At 38.4% G+C, this 14,023-nt stretch overlaps 1 long non-coding RNA gene across 1 annotated transcript; it reads left to right on the forward strand.

Annotated features, from left to right (window-relative positions):
- The first annotated feature begins 219 nt into the window (after positions 1-219).
- On the forward strand, positions 220-12,226 carry LOC113012779 (uncharacterized). Its single transcript, XR_003270745.1, has 5 exons — positions 220-271; positions 361-397; positions 5,785-5,852; positions 6,391-6,523; positions 11,074-12,226. It is a non-coding gene; the product is annotated as an uncharacterized LOC113012779 (long non-coding RNA).
- Positions 12,227-14,023: the final 1,797 nt, after the last annotated feature.

The following is a 14,023-nucleotide window of genomic DNA, read 5'->3' on the forward strand; positions in this document are numbered from 1 at the left end:
TATTTAATTAACTGGGTTCTGTATCCCACAAATTTGTTGTCATTTATTTCAATCAACTCACCTTCACATTGATTGGTACTAATTTGGGATTGGTTTTGTTTTTGTGGATTGAGTTTCGCATTTGCTCAGAGCCAGCGCTTGTGCTTGGGAGTTAATTGAAGGCAGGTGTGTTTGAGTGTGCCTCCACACTCCACGTCCCTATTTATAACACACACTCCAAACACTGTCTCTCACTTTCTGTCTGCAGGTATGCCATGGAGTTCAGATTTAGGTGGTTAACATTATTGGGGGTTTTCATTGGGTATTTTAATTAAGATTCAGCTGAATACGTATGTTTTATCCTCTTGTTTCTGTCTGCAGGCCATGGTCTGCTAAGTTCTGCAGCCTAAATAAAAAGGTCAGTTTATTAAGGGTAAAGTGGCTGATGGCCAACTTCATGCAAGGTGATAAGTGTGAAAGGATGAGTGTGTTTACAATTTTATGCAGTCTATTTTCTATCTACATTGGTTTTAATTAGATAATTGATTATACTTTGGGTTTATAAAACTGTATTTTTACATTGATCATTTAAGCTAGTTTTTTTCGAGCTAATTAGCCAGTGGCCTGTATTTCTATTTTTAGCAAATAATTGTGTTAATATATTTTTTTAATTGCTATATTTTTAGCTAATACTACTTATTTGTAATGGTAGGCAGTTTTGCTAATTAAATTTATGAATTAATACTAAATTTTCTAGCTATTAGCATGTATTTAGATTTTAATTTTTATTCAGAATTTTTCCAAATTATTTGAACTTTGCCAGTAGTTGAAATAATTCTTCCAAAAAAAACTTTGCCAGTAGCCTATGGTTCCCTATCATTTATTTAGTCTACTAGCATTTAAGGAAGTTTGTTTGCCATTTCTCAAATTTTCAGCTCTCTAAATATCTCAAAGTTATAAGATAGATTATGAATTATGACTCTTATAACTTAAAATTTAAAAAATACTGGCTTGAAGTTTTAAATAGTAACCTAATTTTTTAGCTTACAGGTGGCACAAAAAGTAGTGAAAACTTCCATAATGATTTTTTTAAGCAATTTATTTTCATATTTTTATTTATAAAAACTGTTTACCCAATGTAAATTATTTAGATAATTTCATAAAGCAATTTTTTTTAATTTAGTTTTTTTTTTTCTTTTTTAACCTTTTAGATGACTTAATTTATACTTTTTGGGGGCTGTCTATTTTCAGATTTTTTTTTTTCTGCAGTTTTTTTTGAGGTCCATTCAATTTAATAGAAATTTTCACTGTGTGGTCTCCAGTGCCTGCAGCTGCTAACAGCCACAGTTTCAGCAGCGCTCTCTGCTGGCAGCTCAGTCATACTTCATGCATGAGTTTAGGTTGGCCAGGTTCTTATTTGGAGTGTGGAAGACATTTGTTCATTCTTCTGTGACATCCAAACACAGCACAGGAATCATTTACTGTTAAAGTGAAGAGTTCAAAGTTGATCTCTTTCTCCTTTTACCGTATTATGTGTGTGTGTCAGTAATTCCACTGCAGGATGTTAAGATAAAGTTCACCACAGGATTTATCAGTGATTGCAAAAGATTTTGTGCAATTCCTAACTGACAGTGACACAGGGCACCCAAAGGTGATGGTGTGACTCCTTTTGTCAGCCACTTTGGCCTCGTTGTTACCAAATAAGGCATGATATTAAATCCAGGAAACTGGTTTTTCTGCCTTCATGATTACACAATCAGCGGAACGTGGGGGGGAAAGAAGTGATGTGAGCATTCACGGTGATGTCAACGTTTTTCCCTCTATTATCACTTGTTTAACATTGCTGAAATAGCTGATGACACATCAGCCAGCTGACCCGTGAGCGTCATTGTGTCTGTTTTTAGCAGCGTACACTGTAAAAACCTCGGCCCACTTGGCCTCAGAAGCCCTTGTCTTTCTCTTTCCTGCTGCCCGTGTTGCCCACACTCTCCCCTGGATAGCGGCATACGGCCACAGCCTCTTCTTTCGCCCCCACTCCCCTCCACTCTTCCCTCACCCACTGACCCACTGGCGGAAAGCGTGGGTGCCATCTGTGGTGGAGAGGCTACTTTTAGCCTCCCAGGCTGCTATTTTTCTCTTCACTGATTTTTTCTTCTTCTTAAATATAAACACAAAGCACGGGCTTACTTACGCAATACTTGTCTCCCTCACTGGTTCTCTCTCCTATTGCTTCACAAGTCCTGTTTACATAACATTGCACATGGATCATGGCAGCACACTCTTACAGGAAGAGTAAACTGTAAAATTTAAACATGATTAATTCTTTTATGCAACTGAATAAATTGCTTGTAATTGCAATCAGTCTGGAGGTATGCTGAGCTGAGCTCTAATCCCCTACATATCTCGAATAATGATATGGTGTCAGAGGTACATTAGAAACACTACCAAGTGTCATGTGTTACTTCACGCTGCAACACAATATGACAAAGGGAATTACAAAAGCACATGACGGTAATCATATGACAATGTGAAGTAATCTCACTTACTGGGATTTCTGACGACTATTGGGGGAAAAAAGAGGGCATGATCTCAGTTATAGGTCAAACCACTGATGCTGACACTGCAGCTAAAGATAACTGCTCTTAACCACAACTCAGCCTTGTGGCCTCCACCACTGAGTCCATACCTTTTTCATCAAAACACCCCAAAGCTCTGTTGATCACCCTATTCATTAGCATCATGTCATATTAGACTAAACTGTCATGCTGCTTTAAGTTTTCTGTTTAGTGACCAATTAGGCCTCCGTTGTTAACTTTTTATCCTTAGTTTGAGTCATTAGTTTTGATCTTTTTAATGGTTGCTAATGGCTGCTGACTATATCAAGACTCTAATTATTATGTTTCTTTAACAGTTTCAACATTTTGATTGTTGGGGCTTCTTTCTATTATTGTAGGGTGAAGGCAACTGAACATTTAGCTAACAGTTTAACATTTAAGTTTGGATTTGAACCATTATCCATATTTTAAGTAACAATTTCCAGTTTTATTTAAAGGTTTATGTAAGTGTAGTATATTTTAAGTTTTTTTTTAAATATCCAGACATAACTTATCCTTAGCAGATGTAAAAAAAAAAAAAAAATTAAACATAGCCTTAGATGAACAATAATGCATGATATATTACATAGTTTTAATATTTATTTAACAAAAACTAAGGTGAGAAGGTGACTGGAAAACTAAGTACGCCCCATGACTCAATAGTTTGTATTTTAGAACCGCTTTTAGCAGCAGTAACTTGATGTAATCGTTTTCTGTATGACTTTATCAGTCTCTCACTTCATTGTGGGGGAGTTTTGGCCGATTTGTCTTTGCAATGTTGCTTCGTTTCATTAAAGTCTGAGGGCACTTGTTTACGCACTTAAGGTCATACCACAGCATTTCAGTCAGGTTGAGGTCTACATCTAGGTCGCACTTGACTCTAGAATACTTTGATACTCAGAGGAGTTCATAGCTGACTGGCTGCAAAATAAGGTCAAACCCTCACCCCTCCACCACCGTGTCGACAGTTGGTGTGAGATGGTTGTGCTGATATATTGTGTTTAGCTCCACTTTGCTGTCATCTTTCCAAATGTTATTAAACCATAAGTCTTGTAGTTTATTCAGATTCAACCAGGAAAACCGAAGCTGTGAGACCAAGTTAATTCAGAGCATGTATAAAGTATTTAAGAGTCAAAAGTTGTTCAGTCTTTTTCTAATTGTGTGTTTTGAATTTTAGCAAGTGCTAACAAAGACCTCTAATCATTTCCATCTTATCGTTGCTAATTTTATGTTTATCCTGCTTCTTTTATCAATAAAATCACCTACATTTTGACTTTAGTCCCAGTTTGAACAAGATATTTCAACAGTATGTTATATTCATATTCTCTATTTAAGTCATGCATGTGTCCACATACCCTTCAATATACCCCGGTTAGAAATCAGTGAGGAAGGAGACATTTCTCCTCTCTTTCTCTAATGTTAAAATGATAGTTCCCTAAATTGTTCAGTTCCAGTTTAATTTGAGCATTAAAACTGAATGTTGGCACAGTGAGATCTCCTTAGGAAGGTCTTTGGAGGGTTGGGGATTTATACACACATGTGCAACCTTTTCCACACTGTGTTGGCTAAGAAAAGGTCACCATGCTGACCTTTAAAAACCATTCCCCTGTGCAGCATGCTTCTATTTAAGTTTTATTCTAGTTATTATTGTCTTTTCTTTTTCTAGTGAGGCTGGAAAATACAGAATAGCTTTCTGGGAACACAGCCTTTATTTATGTTCCAGCAGTCAAATGAATGTGCACTTGTGTGTGTGTTCCACTCAACAGGTCATGGTGGCCTGAAAGGGCACATTTAATTTTCGCTTTTTGGAGTCTCTGTTGCTGGATATTCTATTTATTGGAACAGATTATTTTACCTGTGGTGACAAATTCAACAACAAACCCATTCAGTCATTTATTTGCTGAATGTTCTGTGAAATGCTGCATTTTTCCACAGAATGTCAATGAAATCAGCCTTTTTATTATCTCATTAGCTGCAAGAGGCTGTTTGCTTTGTGACTGGCAGATTTGCAATGTAACTACAGCTCTGTGCAAAAGTTTCTTATTTTTATATATTTTGGTAGGAAAATAGGAACTAGAGACTGAAATATATTGAGACGTCTGCAAATGTACACAGAACAACAACACATAAGGCAAAAAATAGAGTTTGTACTGTTCAAACAAACATGAAAGTCAACATTTGGTGTGACCACCTGTATTAGTTAACACCGCCTGAACTCTCTTTGGCAGATTTCTTGTAATTTATTTAATTAGTCTTCAGAAATAGTTCTCCAGGCTTCTTCAATGGTATTCAAAGCTCTTCTTTGGATGTTGGCTGCCTTTTATTCTCTTGTCTGCTAAGATGATTCCACAATGCCTCAGCAATGTTGAGGTCTGCACTCTATGGAGGCCAACTGCATGTTCTTCTATCCAGGTACGCTTTTACTGCATCTTTTTGGGATCATTGCACTGAAAATGAAGCTTTTCCAGATAAAAATCTGACATTATTTCCTAATTCCTTTAATTTTGACAAGATCTCCAACACCACTGGCTGAAAATTAGCCCAAACCATGACAGAGCCTCCACCTTGTTTTATAGATGCCTGTACACACAGACTATTGTACCGCTCCCCTTGTTTCCTGCTTACACATTTCCAGTTCTTGTGTGATTTGGCATATCTCAGCATTTCCTTAAGAAGACCATTTCTGGTAGAGGAGTGACTGACATTTCAGTGTTCCAGAAACATTTCACTGATGTTTCTGGATAATTTCAGGCCTCATACTTTCCTTCAATTTCCTCCCTTTTGTTCAGGACACAGTGCACACCATACCAAAACCAAGAAGTTTGTAGCTAGTGGGAATCATCTTGTTGGTGCAAAAAAAATACAGTTTTATCCCTGTCAGACAGTTTTTTGACATTTTTCATAGATTCAGCAAAAGAAATTGCAACAAACTGCATGTGTGTGTGTGTGTGTGTGTGTGTGTGTGTGTGTGTGTGTGTGTGTGTGTGTGTGTGTGTGTGTGAGAGAGAGATGTTGCTAATAACAGTGTCCAAAGAGAGAATTTGAAATAGATTCTTTATTTCAAATTCTTTCTTATTTTAAGAAAGAAGATATAAGGTTCATCTCTTGAGTTAATTGGATTTTTTATATTCTTTAAGAATTCAAGTGATTTAATGACTAAAACAAAAGTCAGTTTTACTTTCTTTTTCTTTTTTTATTATTGTAACAACAGTGCTCGTCTGCTATTGTTGCCGCCTAACCTTGGCTCAGGTCAGTCTGAAGAAGAACAGGCCTTGAGAGGTTTGCTTGCTTTCTTTTTTCTATATTAAGTGACCCATATGAGCAAACATAAGCATTTCCATTTTGAAAACAGTGACAAAGTCCATGTCAGGTGGTAGTGGGGGTGACAGTTGCACAAACAATCCTGACTAAGGAGGAGACTCTACGAGTTGCCTCATCATAGCTGTGCACCAGGAAACTTCTATTATGCATATGTACAGTTTTACTACATTACAGCTTAATTTACCATCTCAATCTGGAGCGCTGACATGTTCACCGTCTGTCGCTCATACTATGAGAGCACAGAACAAATGCCATGCTAATTCACTTCATGATTACAGTAGGCAAAGAAAAACAATACATACACTTACAGTATGTAAGTGTATGTATCTGGGAGTGTTTACTTATTCTGCTTGGATGTTTCTTAACATTTATTTTTGCTGAATGTAGTTTTATTCGTGAAGAACACTGAAAATATTTCAGTTCAGCATCAAGAGAGGGCAGCAGAGTGTTTTGGTGCAGTCGCTGAGCTCCTCTTTTATGCGTCCTTGTGGTGCAGGAAGCAGAGCTGATTTAATGAGAGCAGTAGGAAGCGCAGCGTGCTGCAGCGGACCTCGTCACTGGCCTGGTATGGAAGCACTGCTCTTAGATGACGGATGACGCCGGGCCGGCCGTGGCCAAGACGAACAAAGGTGGGGGGGCCTCGGGGTGCTACTTCCTCCATCGCTCTCTTGGCAGTGGCATAAATTGCTGAGGTTGCCTAGCGACCGGAAGCATGGAAACAGAAGGTGTCACTTGTTACCTCAGAGCTGGATTTAGCCAAATTGTAAAATAGCCATCCATAGATCATGAGGGGGATGGAGTTACTAAAGATAAGCAGGAGAAGGCAGCAGGATCAGAAAATAGACAGAGGTCACTGCGAGGTCCACTGATGCATCACTGCTGCACTGGAGACATTTAAAGCAGCATTTAATTGAAAAGAAGGCAGTGGACAAATCCATATGTACAAAATGAGACTAATATGCGAATGTATGTTTAAAATAAATTTACCTCCTGTATCTAAAGTAGAATCACTATGGCGATCAATTTTAAGTCTGTTGAAGGCTTTGTGTTCATACCTAAATACTAAGAGAATGATCATACGCGTGCCCTTACTAGGATTTGTGTTGGTGTGTGGGGCTGTAGCCTCATGTTTATAATGTTAAATGGTTATTATGAGACAGTAAGATAACGAGTAGTATAATGAATTAATGTACTACATTAATTTTAAGTAAAGTGTTTTGTGTAATATGTGAAATCATTTTTTTAGTAACAATTCCAACACTAGGACAAAGAGTGGAAATGCCTCCAACATGCACAAACATTTCACCCACAGCATTCAATTAATTTGCATGAATATAATGTCTTTGATATGGTGCTTAGCAATGATATTGACTCTCAAAGTGGAGCCAGTGAGAACCCAATGAGAACCGATAAGGAACTGAACTGATAAGTGACAAGTAAAGTAAGTAAATTCTTATCAGTTCCCATCCCTAGGTCTGGCACAGGCTGTTAGAGCAACTGTAGCTTTCAGGACTTCCACACTGGCTTTATTTTTTAGACTCTGATTTTTCCACTTGTCAGGGCCCCGTTGGTAAATGGACTGGTTTTTATACAGCGCTTGTCTATTCTGCCTGAGGGCTCAAAGCCTTTTATACAACATTCACCCATTCATTTGCTCAACATAGTGGTCAGCGCAGTGCTACTTCCTATGGGAAAGGGCCCCACTGACAGGCATTTTAGTTGCATTTCGCTAGCTGATGACTGCTTTACCTATTCCAGGCTAATTCATGCAGAAATGTCAAACAACATGAACTAAATTCATCTAAATATATTTTTGCATGACTGTTTTAAGATGGACACATACAATCACATACAGTAGCCACACGGGTATTACACTTATCAACTAACATTAGTGTTACGTAATGTAATGCTACATAATATTATGTTAATTAATCATTTAATTTGAGTGAAATGAGATTAAGTAAAAGTACTTGTCCATTAGCATTTTTTAAGTTTTTTTGTTACAGTGTCAGTCCAAATATATACACATGGATTGATCACTGGGCAGATAAGCCTTCTAATGCATGTTTGTCTATGGAGGCGTCCGTGAATTTCCAATGGATTTTCAGCCAGTTTCAGTTTGTTACAATTGCTAAAACTGGTTTCATAATATGGGATACTTAGTTACTTTCTATAATGTCATACTAAAAATACAGATTTTAAAATATGACCGTTCTGTAGGTGCTTTTTTGCAGTGTTCTGTGTAACAAACCCACAGCAGACCCGGTGACATTCCAATGCTCTTCAGCATGCTTTATTAATACGGTTGCTTGTATACACACAGCGGCCCCTGCTCTCCCACTGCCAACCGCACTCACATCAACAAGAACAACAATACTGCAGAACCCAGTACCATATTTAAGTCGGCGGGGCATGATTGCGGATGCTGTGCAGGTGCACATTCTGCTTTAAAAGTTGACCATGAAATATAAAAACTGAAGGGGCTACTCAGTTATTTTAAAGAGCTGTCTAGTCCTGTGAAGGTCTGACTTGAAATGAGAGCTGCAGACAAGTCAATAAGTCTCTCTGGCTTCGTAAATCACAAGTCTTAACTTTATCTTCAGGCAATCTACACACAACAACGTAAATCTTTGTAAAACTGTGCAGCTCTGCATGTCTCTGTATCTACAACTTGGGTATATACAAAAAATAGCAGCTATTTAACCCTCAGTATTATAAATGTAATGTTTTGTGTTTTTCTTTCTTTTCTCTAAATACACCTGCATTAGTTAAATTAAGTGCCAGAACAGTCACAGTAATCCTTTTAAACTGACTTAATATTGAGACCTATCAAATTTAACATGTTTGTAAGAGTAAAATATTGTAAATACAACCTCCCACCAGGGGAGTGTTATTTGCTTTGCTTGTTTTGGCATTTCTTTCATTACAGCATCTGAAAACAACTCAAGTTTGGTATTTTATTCAGGATTGAGTCAAAGCCCACAGTCAGAACCCCTGAGCAAGATGTTAGCAGCAGAGATGCATCTCCTGGATGCGCCTTATAGCAGCATAAAAAACAGAGTGGACATTAAGTTTAAGCTAAAGGCCCTTAAACTTGGATTATAATAGCCACCAGGGGAAAACCACCAGGCTTGACCTCTGTAAACACTTTCCTGATGAGTTTATGCGCTCAGTTGTGTTTAAGGTTTTTTTTTCTACGTTTTTGAAAAGGATTTTCCAGATTATTCATGGTATGCTCTGTGGTATGCTAGCTACTTACTTGGTTTCACAGTTAGAGTCAGTTAGAGAGGAGTGGCTCTAAAGTAAAGTGTCAAAAACTGCAGTTCTTCTAATGACCACTAGAGGCTGACTACAAAGGTGGGTTAAACCAACAGACTCTCATGTAAACAGACCCAACCTTACAGCAGAAATAAAAATGTTTACAGTATGGAACTGTTTGTTTTTTTTGGGTTTTTTTTAATCATTCATCCATCTGGATGCTGGATTTAGGGAGGCAGATTGCAAGGTGTACCCACAATGTCTTCCAGGGCTCACATAATTGCTATGACAGAAAGGGTACTCTCTGTCATTCTTTGTGTCGTCGATGCCTTCTGGGGTATTTTTAATGGAATTAGTATAACTTGCTACGCACTTAATTGTGCTAAAAAAATTCCAAGAATTCTACAGCTGGAGGATGAGGGAGATCACCACAACGGACAAATACGGACAATAAATACACAAGTGGGAGCCAGAGCACAGAGGAAACACCTGGGGAACATGACTGACCATAGTCTGACTGACGAGAAGAGGGAAGCAGAACCAAACATAACACACACAGGAATAGAGACTATCACATTAAAACAGGAAACAGAGAAACACACACACAGAAACTCAGTACACTGACTAAATACCAAGGATGGGAGCGAGGGACGAGAGAGAGAGACATGCAGACACTTTGGCTTGATACTGAGACCATGGCTAACTCATGCGAGCTTGACACAGTGATAAAAAAAATAAACACACATGACTGACTCCTAATATTTTACTAATGTACTTATCACAAATCATCAGGTATCTTTGTTTTTTTTGTATTGTACCTTTAACAGTTTATGAATCCACTTTGCTAACTGAGCTTGCCATCTTTATCACACAATTTGGGAATCCACCACCTTGTCTTAATATTGTAACTTTTGGCTATTAAAAAACAACATGGCAGTATCCAAAATGCTAAATTGGAAGCTTCAAAATGCAGTGTCCAAAACTAATGGGTGACATCATTCTGTATTTTATATAAAGTCTATGGTATATGCATTTTTTAACCTTCTATTTGCAGACACTCTGAGCTCCACAGGTGTTTTGGCAATTACATTGCATTACAGTGTGAACTGAACAGACACCACAGCTAAAATTTTATGATTTAAACAGTCACTTTATTTAAAAATAACTTGTTCTCACAATGATTTCTCAGCAACGTGTCAGTTTAAGGCCTGTCCTCCTAAATCCTGATTTCTTCTTTCTGACCAGTCCTCTCTCATTGTCATTGCCTTCCGCTTGTTTCCGCTCATCTCTCCTTGTCGCCCTGTTATTAGGCTCACATCTCATCTCTGCATTTTCTCACTAATCCACGTGTCATTCCTCCCTCCAAAAACCACTCGTTCCCTCTCTGCCTTCCTGTTCCTCCCTGTTATTTACTTTTTCTCTATCGATCACCGTCACTTTCTCTCAAGCCTTCACTCACTTTTGTTCAAAAGCTTTCCCTTCTCTCCCCTCCCCTCTCCTCTACCATATACCTCCATCTCTGCCTCCATCTCTGGTGCGTGCACAGCGGATGGCGGCGGCCCACTCAGTCCTCTCAGGGAGCAGAAGGTTTGTCCACTCCCACTCAGGCTTTGCGTCATGGAACACAGAGAAATAGAGACAGAGGAGAGAGAACAGATGGGAGGAGGACACACTGGCTGCCTGTTTTATAACATTACTCCTGACAACACTGTGGTCATCAGTACGACTATGTAAAGTACCAGGCTATTGTAGACTCATCAAGCACGCCTATATATAGCAGAAAGCCGAATATAGAGGGGCAGGAAATGACATGTTTGGTGTGAAAAGGAAATGTTGTACAACACTTTTTCAATTCAATTAATACAGAATCTTATTTGAGTAAATCTAAACAAGCATCAGGATTTTCTTTTTTCTTTTTCAGGCCATTAACTCACCCTGTAAAGACCTGTTGCCTGTGTGGAAATCCAATCTGATGGCTCCATTATCAAGAGATTGGTGTAACCATAGCGACCTGATGCACATCAGTGCATGACATCATAACTGACACAATCGTTCCCATTTACGCAAGTGGAAAGACAATTCAGATCCTTCTGCTGTTTTTGTTTTTGCCTGTTCCTGTTCCTGCTTCTGACTTTAAACCAGCATTGCATAAGATGCCGTCTGCAAAATGACAATTAAAAAAAAAGAGAGAGAGATTTTACAATTCTAAATGACACAGAGAATACTAATAATATAGAAAATGCAAATGTTGTTAGCTGGATTTACACAAGAACAAAACAAAAATGAGATTTGGGTAAACAAGAGATTAGATCTTCTCACTGCAAAGCTGAACACGAACAGTCAAATCTGGGTCACACTGAAAGCAACAATCCACCCTGGGATACATTTCCCACATTTTTTCCCAATGATTTTGGACAGCTGGATTTAGATATATAGACACAGACAAGTTGCTTCAAAAGCTCCAGAAAGAGCCGAGACCAGTGTGTGATGTGATCATGCAGCATTTTCTGGAACAGCCTCACTGGTAATGAATTAGAGGCTGAATGTGAGGACACGCTGACAGTACCCAGGGTGGTTTTGTGGGTAAGTGAGAATGTGAGAATGTCTTTTGGTTTAGAGCTGCAGTGCAAGTAAAAAAAAAAAAAAGATGTGGGTGTAAAAGCATAATGAAATATTCTAAAAGTCCACAAAATCAGCCACCTACAAATTGTCAGAGGTGTAGATCTGCTGTTTAGCTTGATTTCAGTATTATGTGAGCTGCTCATTTAATTATGAGCTTCAGCATGAAATGTATAATTGTACTGAGCTGTGTCTAAATTACTTACAGTGAAAAAGGTTTTTAAAAAATAAATCCATCCTAATACCAGCTTGCACAGAAGGTGTTTGATATAGGAAGGAAGATATGGGGTCACTACTCTCACCCAAGAGGAATAAGTAAACCAAACCAGGATCACATAACGAATGGTTATCCCTATAAAGGGATACAGTTATGATAAGAGAGTACACATTCCTTTAATTCAAGGACATAACAAAAATAATATAATCCCTAGCAGGTCTTAAAATGATGGAAATGTGACTAAAGATAAAGAACAACACATGACATATCGCACTGTCATCATTTATCAAACAAAAACTAGGAATCAGTAGTTTGTTAAGCCACCTTCAGTAGTGGCTTGAATCAATCGTCTTCTGTATGACTTTCTCAGTCTCTCACATCATCGTCAAGGAAATTTGGCCCAGTCTTCTTTCCAAAAATGCTTCAGCTCTTTGAAGTTTGTGGGCATTAGTTTATGCACAGCTCTTTTAAGGTCCTCCCACAGTATTTCAGTCTTGTGCTGATATGCTGTGTTTGGTTTCTGCCAAACATGGTGCTGTGCATTGTGGCCAAACATCTCTGCTCTGGTCTTGTCTATCCAGAGGATATTGTTCCAAAAGCAACCTGAGCTGTGCTACCATTTTCCTTTTAGAGAGAACAGGATTTTTCCTGGCAGCCCTTGAAAACTGTTCATACTTGTTCAGTCTGTTTCTAATTATATTGTAATGAACTTTAACATTTAACTGAGGCCTGTAGAGTCTGATGTGAAGCTCTGGGTTTTTGGCAGTTTCTTTCATCATTGCACACTCTGACCCTGGGTTAGAATTGCTGCGACATCCACTCCTGGGAAGATTGGCAACTGTCTTTAATGTTTTCCACTTGCAAATAATCTTTGTCCTTGCAGAATGTTGGACTTCATGTTGTTTGGAAACGACCTAATAGCCTTTCCCAGATTGATAGGCAGCAGCTGTTGCTTCTCTATCATCGTTGCTGATGTCTTTCCTCCTTGGCACTGTGTTAACACATACCTGAATGCTCCACATGAGCAAACTGCCAAAATCTCTGCTTTTATAGAGCGCTCACATTTGCTGATGATCAGTTAAACCTTTGATTATCACCACCTGGCTGCTACTTACCTTGGTATTTCCTATGGAAGGAAGAAGGGTGACTTAGTTTTGGCTTAGTGTTGGCTTAGTGTTTGTTAAATAAATAATAACACCATGTCATCGTGCTTTACTCATCTAAGGCTTCATTTACCTCATTTAAGACCTGCTAACAAACATTAATTTTTTATCACATCATGAGACATAAAACCTTAGAAATCAAAGAAGACATACTTTCTTTTTTTCCTTGACTGTATCTGTTCATTAATCTGTAAATTCTACAGAACAGAAACTTATTGACCCATCTTTTTAGATAGTACCATACTTTGTATTTTATAGCACATATGTCTGTCTGGATATGTCTATCCAGCCCTTTGTTATACTTCCATAAGCTGAAGCTGCTGAGGAACTTCCCATGATCCAATGAGCACTTCTTCTCAACTGCTCATAATATTACATTTTTATGCAATAAATGCTTTAACATTTGTCTTTTCTCATCTGCAGTTTGTGTTTTGTCCCGTCTGTTGTTAATGGTCTCTCTGTGCTTCTCTTTTCTCTTAAATGTGTTTGTGCTGCTGTTGTGGACTTTCTAGTTTTGAATTCTTTGTTTGCCATAGGTCCTGGGTCATTGGCTCAGTGTTGGTGTCGCATTGTATTCCTGCCTCCCTGTGCTCTCATGTCAATCCTTGCCTCTCTGTATCTTGTCCTGAGTGATGTCTATGTCAGGTTTGTGTGTTGTACTTTCCGGTTGTTTCCGGTTTTGTTGTGATAGTCTGTCCTGTGTGCATGACATTCGATTTGCCTCCCCTTGTGTCATCATGTGTATTCATTTCAACTGTTTCTCCCTTTGTTTATCTGTATTCCTTGTTGTGTGATCCCTCATATGCCTGCTGTGTAACCCTTAGTTTTATGTTTCCTAGTTCAGCTCTCACCTGACTCTGTTTTTTGTCTTC

The sequence above is a fragment of the Astatotilapia calliptera genome, chromosome 19 (genome assembly GCF_900246225.1).
Source record: "Astatotilapia calliptera chromosome 19, fAstCal1.2, whole genome shotgun sequence".
Lineage (NCBI taxonomy): Eukaryota > Metazoa > Chordata > Actinopteri > Cichliformes > Cichlidae > Astatotilapia > Astatotilapia calliptera.